Here is a 16,721-nt window from a genome sequence, read left to right as displayed (position 1 = left end):
CCAGGCTCACGAGCTCTCATAACTTTGAAGCCCAAAAACAACAGTCGCCAATAACGGCGTTGCTTTATTGTTAGCAATTTGAGTTCCCGACGAAAACTACTAACATGATCGAACTTTCTTAAACCATAAACGAATCTTATGCCGGCGTTCTGCAATCGGTCGAACTTGCTGAGCTGCTGCGACGTCATCCCATATAGGCCACATCCGCATAATCAATTATGGGCAGTAACAAAGAATAAAATAGGAACTTTCTTATTACAAGAGGAAGAAAGTTCTTTAGGAGGCGTAGCTGGTGTATAGTGCGATAAAACCTTCCGTGGACAGAAGCAACCTGAGCATCCCATGACAAAGTTTCATCAATCGTTATACCAAGATTACTCACGTTGCGAGAATATGGAATATTACTCCCATTGACAAAAATTTCATGTCCCTGTGGATTTATCTTACTCAGAGACATTAGGGTACCAATTATTATGGACTGAGTTTTAGCAGGATTCAGTAATAGACCCCAACTTGAGGCCACCTGAGATAAATGTGCTAAATCCTCATTGATCGACAGGACACACCTCGCAAAATTCTCTACAGTAGTGTGCAAATAAAGCTGCAAATCATCAGCAAAGAGGTGGTATTTACACTTAATATTTTCCATAAGAGAAGAAATATAAATGGAGAATAAGAGAGGACCCAAAACACTACCCTGAGGGACCCCCACGCTCGCCTGCACCCAATCCGAAATACTATCGCCCAAGTCGACTCTACTCTGTCTACCTCTCAAATAAAACTCAAAGCACGACCTAGAGCTGCAAGAAAATCCCATGGAACGTAGCTTAGCAATCAATATGTCAAAGTCCACAGTATCAAACGCTTTACTGGCAGGAGGGGGGCAGGGGGGGCCATGGCCCCCCCTGAGATTTTGATTGCCTCATTTTTCAGCACAGCACCCTCAATATTACTTTCTCAATCCAAAGGGCATGGAAAAAGAGAAAGTAATGGATTCTCAACAATGTTCCGGTTTTCAATGACAATCATAGATGCCTTATCGTTTTTCAATAATTTTCATGTTGCCCCCCCTGAGAAAAATGTCTGCGGGCGCCCATGCATCTATGAACAGAACAATTATCTCAGTGCTATTTCGCTTCCTACAATGAAATTATCGCTGTAATTTTCGATAATTGTTCTCCACTTGCATAGAATTTTTGACAGGAGGGAAATATTCATGACAACACGCTGTCATGCAAAATTATCGGTAATTTTGATGCACTTGTGCAATTACTTACGAAAATTTGGTTTCTTGGGTAGGTGCACTGCTCTATCGATCTCAAATATTCAGCACTGCAGTGTTGCCGCTTATATGAAAAAGTAGTAACAACTTCGATATTTCAAATAGAACACCCTATTATTATTACTTTTTTCGGTTTGCTCTAGCCTCGTGATTATTCAAGTATTAACCTCCTTAGGTTTTCGAGTATTTGATTGATTTAGTTCATAGCTTCAATTAAACATTCATCACTTCGGTACTTGGAATTCTAGAAAGCTGAAATTTCGGTTATAGATTCACAATATCCCGTGTTTCATTTAAGACTAATATAATGTACCCTTTATCATAAAGGGTTGTTCAAAATCACAGGCTTCGACGAGACATATTGAAATGATAAAAAGTGCGTTTGTTTCAAATCGAATGACTTGCATATCATAAGATGTATTGAAAGAAAATGAAATTTCCTTTCAGAATATACAGGGTGCCTCATTTAAAAGTATCCAGCCTCAATAACTCAACAACGAATTTGTGAGAACAGCCAGACAGGTCGATTTTCAATGACAGGGGGACATGATCTGGGATACAAAGCTTTTTTCTAAATAAATGAATTCCCGAACAATTTTGTTTTACAAGGAATGGCAGAATGAATAAATTTGCCGCAGAATTAGAGAAAAATAATTATCATTTTCAGTATAGTTTAGTATATCAATAATGTTGTAAATGCCAGAATTGACACCACTAAAAATAGCTTTCCATACCGGAAACACCCTCTCGAATCAACATCCCAAAGTGCGTTTCGTGTAACCCTTCTCGATTATCCACTTATCCAACACATGGTTCACCTTCCACAAGGACGCCTTGTCGTTCTCAGTTTACAATTCGTGTGACAAGCCGAAACGACGCCTTAAACATTTTTGTTTATCGAGCTGTCATCGAGGCGATTTCACCAGGAGTTCGTCCGTCAGCGGCATCGTGGAGGACCGAGGATTTATAGAGGCCCGAGTCGGGCAGGGGTTGTTGCTGGTTGAAAAAACAAGTAAATATCGGAGGCTGGGATCGAATCGGAATCTCTCGAAATAGATGGATGTTTAACATAGTTTATAGGCTGGAGATGTACCGTTTCTTTTAAGAGGTTAGGACGCCGACTCGTGTTATTCTGTTTATTTATTTCTTCGGTTGAGCTTGGATGTCGTTTTTTCGAACGAGTATCGGTTAGAGGGCGGCTTTGGCGTTTGCTTTATGGAGATATTCGGAGGTTGAAAAAAATCATATTACATTACATGACTGTGTGAGTTTTTAGATTTTAGAGGCGCAGGAAAATCTTGGGTCGAGTATTCGAAATTTGGTCTTTACTGAGCAATGAGTGCGCTAAGGACCAGTTATTCCTTGAATAATTTTGGTCTATGCTACCTTCTATATACGAAAAATTATTGAGAAAAATCCTCCCACTCATAGATTTTTATCCTACTCATTTTATGTATCTGACAATAATTGTAATTCTAAGAAATTTGTTTCTAGATTTTGCATTGACGGAGTTTGTCTAGTAAAAGTTAAGTAGGATTGTATAGGCTACGGTTTTATATAATTAATCAAAAATAGTAATTTTTCGGCAACCGTCCGGGAAGTGCTCACTTCCCGGACGCTTTTTCTCTGAGAAAGTAGCATTTCCCGGCCTAGTCCGGAAAGTACGTATTTCCCGGACTAGGTCGGAATAGTTATTTATAATACAAGTGCAGAAGGCATTGATATTCTTCCACGAGTTCAAAATTCAAAAACGAGCCACGAAGTGGCGAGTTTTGGAATGAACGAGTGGTAGAATGAGCCTTCTGTACGAGTATTATACATTATTTTCTCTAATTCATTGCATTTCCATTGAAATTAATGAAATATTTCCATAAATATATTTTAGTGATTTTTGCATTGAAAAATGTTGGTTGGCAGAACTGATTTCTTTAAGGCAAATTGATGAATTGACAGATAAAACCGTGGCGGAAAGTTCGGATTACCAACATAGAATAATAAAATATAACCATGAAAACTGTGCGTTTCTGATTTATTCTCGCACGATTTTGTTCTACAAGATGTGGAAGAATGAACGAAATAACCACAGAATTAGAGAAAAGAATCATAGAATCCATAGCAACCGAGATAACGGCTGACAGTTCATATGAAATTAGTTGTCAAAAATTTGCATGTTTTTTGATCGCAATCGCAATAAAATATGGAAAGCAGCAGCGATAGTATTATTTTACATAATTTCCGAAAAAATATTGTACGCAACACGCCCGAAAATGGTTTTGTTGGACTCACAGACTTCCAGGACTCGCTTACGCTCGTCCTGGAATTTTGTCTATTCGTCCAAAAAAACCCTATTTTCCGGACTTGTTACGTAAATTACTATTAAGTAACAAGTCCGGAAAATAGGGTTTTTTTAGACGAATAGACAAAATTCCAGTCTGTGAGTCCAAAAAAACTATTTTCGTACAATATTTTTTCGGCAACCATGTAATATAACACTATCGCTGCTGCTTTCCATATTTTATTGCGATTGCGATCAAAAAACATGCAAATTTTTGACAACTAATTTCATATGAACTGTCAACCGTTATCTCGGTTGCTATGGATTCTATGATTCTTTTCCGGCCTAGTCCGGGAAGTACGTACTTTCCGGACTAGGCCGGGAAATGCTTCTTTCTCAAAGAAAAAAAAAATTTTTTCGGCAACCGTCCGGGAAGTGCTCACTTCCCGGACGGTTGCCGAAAATAGTTATTTACGTAACAAGTCCGGAAAATAGGGTTTTTTTGGACGAATAGACAAAATTCCAGGACTCTCTTACGCTCGTCCTGGAAGTCTGTGAGTCCAAAATAACCATTTTCAATATTTTACAATATTTTTTCGGCAACCATGTAAAATAACACTATCGCTGCTGCTTTCCATATTTTATTGGGATTGCGATAAAAAAACATGCAAATTTTTGACAACTAATTTCATATGAACTGTCAGTCGTTATCTCGGTTGCTATGGATTCTATGATTCTTTTCCGGCCTAGTCCGGGAAGTACGTACTTTCCGGACTAGGCCGGGAAATGCTACTTTCTCAGAGAAAAAGCGTCCGGAAAGTGAGCACTTCCCGGACGGTTGTCGAAAAAATAATTTTTTTCGACACAGTATCATTAGGCTCCATTACAGCTACCTTCACAAATTGGTTATACCAAAAAAGTATAACTTAACAAACATGTTTTTTCATATGGAGCCCCCAGTTTTTTATTGAATTTTCAGATTGCTAGGACTGAATGAACTTAAGTTTGTCCGAAGTTTTATATGCTTGAAACATTCAAGATATTTCAGATTTTTCATAAATTTGGGGGTCTTTGGAAAAAACTAATAACTCTGAAATGCAAGAATTCATTTGATTGAAATTTTGAAACTGAATCGAAGGAGAACTGAGATGAGTACTCTTTTTTTGAAAATCATTGAGAACTCTACTGGTTGTTCAAAATGAGATGAACATGATATCGGGCTTATTCCAGTAGCAAACCTTATATTTTATTTTTTTATTAGGAAGAAAAAATACTCTACCTAAAGAAAAAATAAGATGAAGGGTGTGCCAACTGCAATAACTCAATATTGAAATTTACATAAGTCATTAATAAATCGTCTCATTTTGAACACCCAGTAGAGTTCACAATGATGATCAAAAAGTCAGTACTTACTTCAGTACTTCTAGTGTTCATTTTTCCAAAGATCCTTCAATTTATTAAAAATCGAAATATGTCGAAAACGGTAAGTTTTGAGCATAGAGAGAGCATATAATAAACATTGATAGAGGGAGTATAAGCAATTTTTACATGTCCCCAACATGGTTAGATTACGTTGTCGGATTGTGATATATTATCAAATCCACAATATAACTATATCGTTATGAATGAATATTATATTGAATAAAATATATTTATTTGAGTATTCCTGATTGAATATGCTAATTTCAATTTATGTAATCCGATAATTTTCCTAATTTTTGGATTTATAATAAACAAGATATTTATTATTTTCTGTATCTACCTGCTGAAATCCAAGGTTTGGCAACTTTTGCTCTCCTAGTGTCATCGGTTGTTTCACGTCGTTTGGCACGCTTGAAGTTTGTTTTCTGAATTTCTGATATATTCAGATATTTATTTCAATATATTTCGAGTTAATATGAAACGATGATTCACTATGGGACATAAGAAGTGCGTTCTTTGTGAAGAAACTCGCGAATTGAATATCGTATTACTGATATATTTTCATTTCCGCGATCTTCATGTCAAATTTGATGGAGCATGTTGGGGACAAAATTTGCTTACTAAAAATGACATATGCTCCCTTCATCTATGTTTATTACTCTGAGGACCTGAGCATTTTAATAACATAAAAATCTGTCACCTCATAAATCGTACATTTCAACAATTTTCTCACATGAAAACCTCTGCTTCAATTATTTCATCTTCAACGTACATTAAAAGTCTCTTCGTACGAATTCCTATGAATTTTAACGACGTTTGTCAGTTTACCCGCGATGTATGCCTGTAAACAGGCTACTATATGTATTACTAAGAGGTTAGAGACAGAAGTTTCTCAAACATGGGAGTGACATTAAGATTTCCAGTTTCTTTGTGTCCTAATTGACGAATTATGGTTGTTTGTTTCTTATTCAGACAGAGGTATTTTCCCATGGAAACAATGTTCCCACATCTTGTGAGTTATAATGTGTCTTGAAATTGTCCATTGTGAAATATCCACAGCAGTTGACAGAAATTGGCTTTCTTATGATATAAATCTCCAAATAAATTCCAATAAATTGGAATTTTCTGGAAAAAATTGATTGTAACATAGTTCTCGTTTTTCTATTGACTGAAATTCATCTATGATTTTTTTTAATTGATATTCTTCAGAAATGACATTAGAATTCAAACATCGATTCAACAAATCATTGAATATTCCAATTTGATGACCTCTGTCACTTGGTGCATCCCCATTCATAGCATGATCAAATTAAAAAAACAAAAACTCTTTGCATTTCGGTGCGTTCAAATTGTAAACAATGTTCGTTATGTTTTTAATTTGTATTATTTGGTTCTGAAAGAGTCCTGAACAAGGTTTCAATCCAAGAATCTAAATGTCGACTGATGGCATAAGAAAGCGATTCCTAACAAGAACTTTTTTAAGCCCCTTAAACATTTAATTGTTTCAGCGTATAGAAAATTATAAAACAGTTATAGGTACAGTATGCAGAATACTTATTATTTTTTGTATATATCTGCTGAAATCCGAGGTTTGGCAACTTTTGCACTTCTAGTATCATCGGTTGTTTCAAGTCGTTTGGCGCGCTTGAAGTTTGTTTTCTGAATTTCTGATATATTTGGGTATTTATTTCAATATATTTTCAATTATTGGGAAACGTTGATTCACTTCATGAGAATTGCCTTTTTCTTGGAGAAACTCGCGAATTGAGTGTAATATTGTATCACTGATATATTTTCATTTCCTCGCGCTTCATGTCAAATTTGATAGTTCATGTTGGGGCCAAATTTGCTCACTGAAAATGACATATGCTCCCTCTATTTATGTTTATTACTCTGAGGTTCTAGCCAAGACGTTCGAAACAAATAGGACCCGGTTCAAATCTCTCAGGATGATTACTATCGTACGAATTTTTCTAGATGAGGAGAGATGTGATGTGAGGAAATAATAAACCAGTGTGTTGGATTCCCATTGTTTTTTAATTCGTTTAACTACTATTATACATTTTATGGATCATAAAATTCAGCATAACTGTACTGCCAAGTAATTCCAGTGTTATATCTTAAATAAGAGCTTTAAATGTCATTTCCAGACAGATATAACATTCTGATGAAAATCTTCCTCCACATCTAGAGAATAACTTACGGAATACCGGCTTGTTTACCAGGAAACCATCTCGAACCTCTCGTTGCATTTTTCCACGCCGCTGACGATCTGAAAATGGCATCGGAATGTTTATAATGTCGAGGAATTCAAAAACGACAACTTATTACACGCTGTCTATCTAGAACTGAACGTGCACTAAAGCACACAGTAATGAGTAACAGGCCGAAACTATGCATTATTCATAGCGTTTTAAAACCCGGGATTTTCTGACGTCACAACTTGCTCAATCGTGAAACTGCGCAGGGGTTACTAAAACCGAGATGTCATAAGCTTATTCATATTCAGAAGCACACTGCAATCAGGCCATAATTCTGGTACAGATAATTATTGGGAAAATAACAGCTCTCTCCCTCGTCGATTTATATTTTCAAAATTGAGTACGTCCATGTATTTTCCAAGTTGGAGGTTCCTACCCATAACCCCCTAATAGCATCAATTTTTTTGTGAAATATCGAATTGAAAAATACGCAGCAAAACTAGCTTCGAAAAATTAAAATATAAATTCTTCGTACACCAATTATGGGTTTATTGCATTACTTTTTTGGCACGCTGTATACGGCACATAAAAAAATGCATTCCTTCAAATGAACGTTTCTTCAAAGAAAACTCATAAAAACACTCACCGTTCATGAGGTGAAGACGCAGTCTCATTCCTCATTGTCCATATTTCATCGACCTATGTATGAAAGGAGCACCTTTCCAGAGTCATCGACGTTGGAACATTATAAAAGCATTAGTTGATTAGAGCGTGATTTTTGCCAAACTTGGGCAATCTATCTAATGGCAGGGGCAACATTATTCCACAATCAACTTTGATGTTCACAATGTAAATAGCTCGTGTTTTCTATGGTAAAAGGGGGGATCCAGATACGTTTAAAACATTACGATGATTGAATTCCGAGGAGAATGGGGTTTCGTGATTTGTCATTCTGACAATTTGAGAGAGAAGAAAAGATTTTGGTTCTTGACAGTATCAATCTCAATTTATATTATACTGATATATTATTCATTTTAACTCATAATTTGACATACTGATTTTAGAAGTGATTGACGGTATGCAAACCGGAGCAACAAGTAATAAACAAGCAACAGGTATTGCATTTTAAGCTATCTCGCATACCAAAGTAATAAAATATCGCTAGTTCCAAATGTCATCGTCTGATGAAGTTTCAATGTTGTGGGAGTATAGGAGAAGAAATAGGAAATGAAGAAGATATTGTATTAATCCTTTATTCAAGTGCTCAAGAATCATGAAGCAAGTGTATGCGCCGACAAATTGAAGGCTCATTCATTCCAGTTTCAAAAAAAAGTATATGGATCTCAGCAAAAATATACTACATCTCCTCATGGGTCTAGCAGAAAATGCCTGGTGCAGATTCTGTGGGGAGGAGGAGGAAACTCCGGATCACCTGGTGACGAAATGCCTCGCCATCACAAGCCAACGCAAAATCTGCTTTGGATGCGAAACTTGTAGTGAGGAATTAGCCTTCTTGAAGCCATACCAGATCAATATCTGAACTCCAATGAGTTCATTAGAACTCTCTGGCACTTGTAGACGAGCTGCAGATCACGTTATGGAGAGAAGAGCTCTGATGGGGGGGGGGGGCACAATAGACCATTAGGTTGCAGTAAAATGGAACCTAATCAATTGAATCTAATCTGATCTGATGAGTCCAGATAATTTTTCAACACCAATGAAGATTTTAGCACCTTATATTACCAAACAAGATAGTAATTACAGATATGATATCACCCCACAGCAGAACTATTGATTACACTCTTCTTCTTCAAGTACCTATCCGATTTGGATGTTGGCAATCATAATTTGGTAGCAGTTCCAAATAATTCTGCTGAGCTTTTCCCTCTGAATTAAGTTATACTGAATAGACTTAAGACTATTCTGGTGAAGTAATATTCTAATGAAAATTAAAGAACAAATTCATTACAATCTTCACATTTAAGTTTCTTAAGAGAGAGTTGTCTGTCATGACCATCTGACATATCAGGTGAAAAAAGTATGAGTATAGGTTTGTACACGTGTTGGTAGTTCTCCATATTCTCTACTCGGAAATGAGTGACATGACTGAGTGCATACATCGGACTACCTTCATTAGGTGGAACAATCAGGGCTAGAAAATGTTATTGGTACCATCATAAGGATATATTGGCATGGTCCGTCATACAAAGCTCATCTAGAAGCTCAAGTGTTGAACTATTTCTTCCGATAGTCAGATAATTTTGCTGGAAGCAATCTTGTTAGAAGTTACAGATCTGTATCAGGCTTCTCTGTTTGAGGTTTTTGACTTGACATTATTCCATAAAACACGTATCAGCTTCATTGAGGATAGTCCAGAATTTTTTTTTTTGATGCTTTGCAGAAGATTTCATGCGCTGGAGGTCGTGGATATTTCTCTTGGGACTTTCCAACGATAGTTATCTGCTTTTCCTGGGAGTTTCTTCCTGACGGTGTAATCTCTTGTTGTGAATGATCGTCACTAGTCATATCTATATTTTCATTCAAACAAGGCTTTGTTTCTGTAGGTATATTTCCTTGTTGCAGTTTCAAATACATATAGCCTCTCATAACAGTCAATGATTTTCTTGGCATCGCTTCCTGCTTTTCATGTTCGTGGCAAAGGCATTCAGAGATTCTTCCACTTTTCTTTGCATTCAGAACATACAAAAGAAAACTAATTACAGAACTTTGTCGCAGGAATTTGGCTACAGGTTGCAAGTTAGAAAGCTTAAGCCATATACAGGGTAATCCATTTCAAAAGATCCGGTGCACCCTTTTCCAAGGAGTAATCTTGAGAAGAGCCGGGATCAAAAATGTTTCAAATGAATGGTTCTTAGTCATCAGGGGAACATGGAACACAGACGTTCCATGTGACCTTGCAGTTTGATTTCAAGGTCAAGCGAACTTTTTGGATGGGAAAGATAGGTTGTTCGTTGCAGAATATCCATCTTCTAATCCAGAAGAGATCGCGTACATATAACACTGCTCTATATTCCTAACTTCTCTTATAGATAATCCACTTTGCAAAATTCACCTCGAAAATCATAAAAGCTATAAGCTTAATTCATTAAAAATTTTCAATGATGAAAATTTATATTTTTAATTGTTGATAGTCTTGTCTGGAGTTTAGAGGGTATCTACTGCTTATGTATGCAATGATAATTTAACGAGACTGGAGATAGCAGCAAATTAATTACAAGCCATTGTGTAAAATTTGCAATATTTTCCAATTCTCCTTCTACGGTATGGTCATAAGCACACACATCTTTTTCCATGTTACAAAATCGTATCGGCCAATGTAACCCATTATGGTATAACAATTTCCAACGAACAATACACCCCATGGCACGTCTCTGAGGGCCGTAAAAGACACGGCCGGCAAAAACGGAAAGCATGGCATGGCTGAGTTATACAACGTTTCGTTACGACGTCGTCGAGAGAGACCGTGGAAGGCGAAGAATGCCTCGAGTTGGCCGCGTGAGAACTATTTTATAGTCGGGATAATGATGCTACTAGGTGATTATTTGTTAAACGCTATTCACACGTCGACGGAGGATAAATATTTGGACGGCGGCGTTCGGTTCCTTTGCTGGCAGATAAATCAATTTTCAATAAAGCGCGATACGCGCTCGAAGGCCCACTCGTTTCTGCCGATGGCGACGCGCCGATGATGGACGGTTGTTGGCGTTTGGATAGAAAAAAGTTACACGATATTTTTCTTACTTTGACATATAAAGTGGAACTTTTTAAAACTTATTGAAAATTTGAAACGCTGAACATTTTTCGTGACTAGTTATCAAAATATGTCACTTTTTGAGGGGTCATTTTTGAAGATGTCACTTTTGGAGCTGTCACATTTGACGATGTCATTTTTGGAGCTGTCACATTTGACGATGTCACTTTTGGGCTGTCACATTTTCACATTTGACGATGTCACTTTTGACGCTGTCACTTCTGACGCTGTCACTTTTGAAGCTATCGCTTCTGACACTGTCATCTATTGACAAGTAAATACTACGCTATTACTAAAAATGCTTCAACGACGCATATACATTGTTGAAATCTAGAGTAAACTGAGTACGGTTGTAACAATTGCCCATAGCTTTGTCATTATTACACCAAGCACCGAATTAGATATGTTGAATGAAATGGCGCTTTTCTATTTACCAATTGACAGTATCATTTAGGTGCTTGATCTCCTAGATGTTGTGTAAAATCAAATTAAAAATAAAATAAAATTGTTTCAATCGTCTCCATGCCAAGGGCGGTTGAAACAGTGATTGGACCTTACTTATTCGAAAATTAGGCTGGTGCAATTATTACAGTGAGGGATAAACATCCATTGATTTTTCCTAAAATATACTCTTTGGTTATTATTAAAATGAAACACGTTATTGGAAAACCCTTTAGTACTGTTCTCAAGGTCTTCCCGACCTAGTTATGGCTGGTTTCTAACAGTGCCTCGAATAATTTGAATAAACAGTAGTTATCAGAACTAACAGGCGAACCACTAGTGAGTCTCTGTTTATTTGCAATATTTAATAAAATATTATATTAGGTTTTGTTGAAAGGAACATTACATCCAATGATCTATGATTTATATGTAATACAGTGAATCAATGTTTGTTGAATTCTTTAAAGAGAACTATCCATAGTGAGTTATTGTTCATTTCAAGATCATTATAGTAAAGCTGATCTACCGAACAAAATCGTTGCTAAGTAGTTTATTAACAAGAATGCTTTTTGTTAAAACAATATTACTTCTCATTGCGTTTTTTCGATTATTTTCACTGAAAAAATAACATGGCCGAATGGTATTCGACAAAACTATTTCATAGTTACATTTAATCAAATATATTGCAATTTTTTTGTGATAACAAATGTTATTTTCCGAGGGTAATCACGAAAAACTGCTGACAAGATGCTGTCATACAGATTTTCCATCTAGAACATCCATCAACATGAAAAAGCTTTCTCCAACAGTTACTATGAAAAGTAGCCTATTTTTTATTGCCTACTGAATTTCAAAACTACGTGTTGCTCATACTGTGAGAAATATTATTTCTCACGACACTTATTAGCCCATACCACTCTTGATAGTCTAATTTGTGCAGTTGTAAGAAATAGTATATTGTGCAACAAATGGGGAAAGTTTAACTTTTTATGGCAAGAGCCTAAAAACCGAGTGCAGCGAAGACACTTATGAGAAAAAACACTTTCTCCACAAGTTGCACACTATACTTTTCCTACAACTGCTATGGAAAGTAGTATTTTCTTCATAGCTTACTGAATTTCAAAATTCTGTACTGTTCATACTGTAAGAAATATTATTCCTCACAGCGTCAATGAAATTGAGCTTCTGAAAAGTCGTTTCTATGGAAACGCAAGAAAAGCATAGGTACTGTTAACGAAGGCCATTTTGAATTGAATTAGGTATATTACTTGAATTATTTGAATTTATGCAGTTGTGGGAAAAGTTTAGTATGCAACATGTGAAGATAGTCCTTTTCTCACTCGTGTGTTTGCTGCACCATTCAGGCTGGTGCCACAAACTTCCACACTCGTGAGAAAAATTGGACTCTCCCCAGTTGTTGCACAGTATACTATTTCTCTAAGAAATCTTTTGCCCACAGATTCTCCGGTATCAATATTGCTATCAATATAACGGAAGTAAATTATGCATTTAAAATAAAAAATAAAATGCCTCAGAATTTTATGACAAATCTCTCAGGCTCGTATCTTGGTAACCGCCTTCAGGCTTCGGCTGTTACCAAGTAACAAGCTTCGATTGTCATAAAATTATCTCGTCTATTATCAATGTCTTAGGGATACTAATACACGCTATTTTCTATGTTGCGTTCGAAAACAACACTCAAAACACCTCTAAAAATCAACAATCCTTTGCTTCACATCTAACATGACCAACACGATATTAATTTCCAAATTTCCACACCTCCATCAACCCTCAATCAACGAACCATCCTTAAGCGCAAAACAATACACCTGTTGGTGGATCCCGACCTCAGTTCAAGCTAAGGATACGCGCTGCTGCTCGGATTACCAGCAAATCGATCCGCATTAGGAAATATCAAAGGAACCCTTCCGCGGCAGCTTTGTCAAGCGACGACCGATCCGGCGTACCCAGCGGCCACTAATTGATACTCGCCGTGGACGGCTCATCGGAGGGTAATGGGTTCGATTTCATGGGGACCCTGTTCTTACCCCGGGGGACCACACATGTCGACGACCACTAGACTAGGTGAGCAGATCGTTACCGGGCAGGATTTCACGGAGGAGATGTTTGCATATATGTGTGCGGGGAGCTGAAACGAAGTGTGAAATATTTCAATACGTAATGTAGGGAACCAAAGTAAACATAAAGATTTCAATAAGCAGGGTTGAAAACGGTTTCGGAGTTATTATATTGTCTCTTTGTTTGCTATTTTTTTATTTCAAATACATTAATTACCTCCGAAACTACTTTATATTCAGATTATTTGAAGTATTGTTAGACACCAACCATAACTTGGTCGGAAAGACCTTGGGAACAGAACTAGTAAAGGGTGTTTATTTTTATAGCTATAGAACTTTAAATTGCAATAAAACAACGATGGATTATTCGATTGACATGAATTTTATTTATCCTCAAGATAATCTGTTAAATCGGTCGCCAACTCGAACAGTAATGCTAACTTGAAGTTAGATACCTCGAAAAAAATACCCGTTATTTAGTAGTTAGTGCTCTTCCACTAATTCACTTGTCATTTCGTAATCGGTGGAAATTTTGAAGCGAAACAGTATCAGATAGTACTCGATAAGATCTTCGAAATAAGGTGTCGCATCACCCCTCATCCTCATTCAAAATCAAGGGATTGTACTCTCCCCCGTTAGGGTTTGAAGTTACAGGGATGCGAAGAGCGGAAAAGTTGTTTTCCCTCGAATAAGGAATTAACAGGTCCGAGTGATTTTCCACATTTTCAGTTTGAAGTGATAAGTTTTCATTCGACTACCCAGCATTTTAAATTTATTTTTATTGACAGTCAAGATTCGTCAAATGCAATAAAAATGTTTCTAATCAAAAAGACCGAAGCCCATATCTTCGTCTTGGGGTTGTAAATCAATTATCAAAACATTGAACAATTTCATGAACATGGTCTCCAACTGCGGTCGACTGTTTCAATATTCTCAGTCTTTACACGGACTAACTTTTGAAAAATTAACTGTCACCCCCCATACTCCATACCTTTGTACGTGAATTAGAGTAATTTCATTCCATTATCATAAGAAACAAAAGCCACAAGCTGCGCTCGAGTCGAAACATTGCGGAATTCGAATTCGAAGAATAAAATTCCATTGGTCGGATTCCTTTTATTTCAGCGTCGGGAAATGGTATAAATTAACCGTTTTATTTATACCGTGTTGCTCCTCGGAGTCGAATAATACACCTAAATTGTCGAAGGTAAACGTTTCTAAGAGCTCGCGTAGCCGGTATTTTATGGCCAACGATCTATCCAAACTCGGACGATACCGTGGAGGACTCTTAGTGTTTTTAGAGAGCAGAACTGCGAACAATGAAGAAGTTGGAGACCAAGAAGGCATCGATGACGCGAAAAAAAGGCACTTGGAATGACGAGTTTTCTACGATCATTGTGCAGAAAGTCCTCTGGGAGCCTACGCAATGATCGATACGATGCACTAGGGGAACAAAATGAATATTTCAGATTTCATCTATTGAATTTAAGTATTCAGCTGAACAATGCTAATTTTAGAAAAGGATTTCAAAGTGGACTGCCCTGAACTAAAAATGGAATTAATCGAATTAAAAATTAACAATTGACAATGACAGAAGAAGTCTCGAACGCTTAAGAAACATATAGCGTGACAGCATATCAGAAGAAAACCGATGGAGAAGAAGTCCATCAAAGAAAGAAGAAGAGATATAAAAGTCAATTAAAGGGTGTTTTGTTTAGAGCTATAGAACTTTAAATTGCAATAAAACAACGATGGATTATTCGATTGACATGAATTTTATTTATCCGCAAGATAATCTTGTGGCATTACATTTTAAATATGATTTCTGGCATATGACCGCCACGGCTGGCTCGGATGTAGTCCAATCTGGACGTCCAATTTTCGATGACTTTTTCCAACATTTGTGGCCGTATATCGGCAATAACACGGCGAATGTTGTCTTTCAAATGGTCAAAGGTTTGTGGCTTATCCGCATAGACCAATGACTTTACATATCCCCACAGAAAGTAGTCTAGCGGTGTTAAATCACAAGATCGTGGAGGCCAATTCACAGGTCCGAAACGTGAAATTAGGCGGTCACCAAACGTGTCTTTCAATAAATCGATTGTGGCACGAGCTGTGTGACATGTTGCGACAACTTGTTGGAACCACAGCTCCTGGACATCATGGTTGTTCAATTCAGGAATGAAAAAGTTAGCAATCATGGCTCTATACCGATTACCATTGACTGTAACGTTCTGGCCATCATCGTTTTTGAAGAAGTACGGACCAATGATTCCACCAGCCCATAAAGCGTACCAAACAGTCAGTTTTTCTGGATGTTACGGTGTTTCTACATACACTTGAGGATTAGCTCCACTCCAAATGCGGCAGTTTTGTTTGTTTACGTAGCCATTCAACCAGAAGTGCGCTTCATAAAATGGAAGTAGTGCGCGATACGTATTCCGCACAGAACCATTATTTTCGAAATAAAATTGCACTATTTGCAAGCGTTGTTCAGGCGTGAGTGATGAATTGCCAAACCAAACTGAGAATAAATCACTTAATAACTGTTAAATCGATCGCCATCTTGAACAGTAATGCCAACTTAAAGTTATATACCTCGAAAAAAAAACAACCGATATTATTACACTATAAGTATAAAACCAAAATAATCAAGTAAGACGGGTCAATATCACTTTTCATCCAATCTAACACACAATTAGCATTTCATGAAAGGATTCTCAGACCTGGTGATTCCTTTCAATGGCCACATCATTTCCTCCCATAAACTCAGTAGCAATGAATGTTTTCTGAGATATCTCATTTGCATCGATGCATGGTTATGAAATTCTTCATTCAACGTCTCAACCCGAGATAGGATATAACAGTGCTGGATTACCCTTCAATCTAACATAATCGTTAAATGGAGTACCTTTCATTGCCGATGAAATGATAGGAACAACACGAAATGGCTTAATAAAACTTCGATTCTGTTATTCGCTCGGACTGGCGTGGTCCATGACATTCATATCTAAGATCGAATTACGCCTGTCATCCAGTGTAACCATCAATTATACAGAGGTATGCATTTCTTTTGCCGAGAACGACCATGAATTATTCCGCGAACGTTTTAATTATTGAGTTAATTAGTCTATTAATCCTCATGTCTTATCTAGATGAAAATCGCAGATGTTACCTGCAACTTTTTATTCTTCTAGGTAAACTCGCGTGAGTAATATTTGTAGGAATGGTAGTGATTTGCGAGGTA

At 37.0% G+C, this 16,721-nt stretch overlaps 1 protein-coding gene across 2 annotated transcripts in view; it reads left to right on the top strand.

Annotated features, from left to right (window-relative positions):
* Positions 1–16,721, top strand: part of LOC123679175 (laminin subunit alpha-1) — a 293,884-nt gene that overhangs the window by 110,492 nt on the left and 166,671 nt on the right. The gene's annotated exons all lie outside the window — the stretch shown is intronic.

The sequence above is a fragment of the Harmonia axyridis genome, chromosome 4, assembly GCF_914767665.1.
Source record: "Harmonia axyridis chromosome 4, icHarAxyr1.1, whole genome shotgun sequence".
Classification (NCBI taxonomy): Eukaryota; Metazoa; Arthropoda; class Insecta; order Coleoptera; family Coccinellidae; genus Harmonia; species Harmonia axyridis.
Note: the sequence above shows the minus strand (reverse complement) of the source record. Positions and strands in the feature narration are given on the sequence as shown.